Below are 1,892 nucleotides of genomic sequence, written 5' to 3' on the forward strand. Positions count from 1 at the left end.
CGGCCGGCAGCCTGAGGCGGCTGCAGGAAACTACAAGGCACCAACACAGAGCGTACAGTGAACAGCATACTCAGGACCAACGGGGCAGTCGGAGGAATTCACACTGATGTTTTACCAGCTGATGTTATGAAAGTTAATCTGGTCATCAATAATTCACAAGTGTGATACTCTGTCAGAGCTTGTTGTTGTTTGTCTCCAACTTTATTTTCATGAATCGTGAAGATAAAACCATCTCTTTATATTTTAGAATTCATCACAGTGGAACATTTTACTTTGAAAAGACTCATGGTGATGGGGGAATGTGAAACTGGGGGGGGATTTCATGTGACTCACCACTGTACTATCTAAACCTACAGAGACGAGGGCGACTCACACTGTGTCTGTGAACTGTGTCCACACAGCAGATGGACAGTTCACTGTCTGACAGAAAACACTGACTTCAGACACACAACTGAATCCAGAGCAGCAGCTTGTTGTCAGGGTTTTACCAGACAACAGTCGGTGTCATCTAGAGAGGAGGAGCTCTGCTGTTGGCTGAGACAACTTCCTCATTCAGAGTGAAACGTGGGGGAGGTGCAGCAGAGCTCTGCTCCTAACCACAGTGACTACACCCTGTCAATGTGCCTCTATTTTGTGAGAGCGAAGGGCCCAGAGTCAGTGTTCAGCTCCACTGTTACACTCAGAGATGCTCAGTGTCCAGGTTTTCATCAGGTTTAACAGACTGTGGTCTTGGTTACATCTGTTCTACATGAGCCTCTTTCATCCTGACTGTAAACAGAGACATCAGACTGAGCTGCCTCTTTTCTCTCTCTCCTCTATCAAACTCACCCTGACCAGTTGAGGCAGAAGGCCGCCCACCAAGAGCTGGAGTCTGTCGGAGGTTTTCCTCCTGGCTCAGGGGGGTTTGTTGGGTTTCCCCTAAAACACTGTGAGGTCTAGACCTTATGATGTAAAGTGGCCTGAGATGGTTGTTGTTGTGAACTGGTGCTACACAAATAAAACTGAACTGGGAGCTCCCTGTTCCCAATAAACACCCTAGAGATTAGAAATCTAAGGAGACAATTACAGGCTCTGTTTTAAGGCTTCTTTGTGTTGCACCATGTGTGTGTGTGTGTCTCACCTGGCGCTGCCCAGTAACAGACCAGGTGTGTCTGTGCTGTGGATTCTTGGAGCTGGTTCAACAGGTTCCAGGTGAGATCAGACGTGTGTCAACAGGATCAACTGTTCAGGGAGTTTGTGCAGAGTAAACACCTTCTAGTCTTACATCTATAGAAAAGAAACTGATGGAGGATCCAGAAACTTCTACAGGTCAGTACACAATATACAAATGAAAATAGAATCAGTTTATTGGCCAAGTATGTTAAACACACAAGGACTTCAGTGTGATTTGTCAGACAACAGGAAATAAACAGTCTGTCTGTAATATATATTAAAGGTCTGGGAGAAAAACAGAATTTATAACTAAAGTACATATATACAAACACAATGTGGTAGAAGAGTTTCAGAAAAGTAACAAGAACATCTTTCTGTACATTTGTCTCTTTTTTCATTCCCAATAACCAAACTGTGCAACCAGGAGCTGAACTGGTAACACAGTTCTGTTACTGGGAATGAAAAAAGAGACAAATGCACAGAAAGATTTGCTTTGGATGACAGTGATACACTCACCCAGTCCACTTCCCAGTTAGGATTTATGTTTCATAACAGCTGTTGGTCACCTGCTTCTTCATCAGGAGGAGGAGGAGGGTGGGGATTCTTCTTCATGGGTCTTTTATATTTCAGGAGGACAGAAACAACAACAACAACAAGAACTGAGAGACCAACTATCAGTCCAACATGTCCTCTGATGTTTCTGTCCTCGGCTCCTTCATCCTCGTCTCCTCCCTCCTCCG

The 1,892-nt window shown here is 44.7% G+C and overlaps 1 protein-coding gene across 1 annotated transcript in view; it reads right to left on the reverse strand.

Moving 5' to 3' along the window:
* Positions 1-1,541: 1,541 nt before the first annotated feature.
* The window catches only part of LOC109953255 (uncharacterized), a 7,773-nt gene continuing 7,422 nt past the window's right edge, over positions 1,542-1,892 (reverse strand). The window contains exon 4 of the mRNA XM_020588680.1: positions 1,542-1,584. The gene's annotated coding sequence lies outside the window, so the exon portion shown is untranslated. The remainder of the gene's footprint in view (positions 1,585-1,892) is intronic.

This window comes from Monopterus albus, unplaced genomic scaffold, assembly GCF_001952655.1.
Source record: "Monopterus albus unplaced genomic scaffold, M_albus_1.0 scaffold592.1, whole genome shotgun sequence".
Taxonomy (NCBI): domain Eukaryota; kingdom Metazoa; phylum Chordata; class Actinopteri; order Synbranchiformes; family Synbranchidae; genus Monopterus; species Monopterus albus.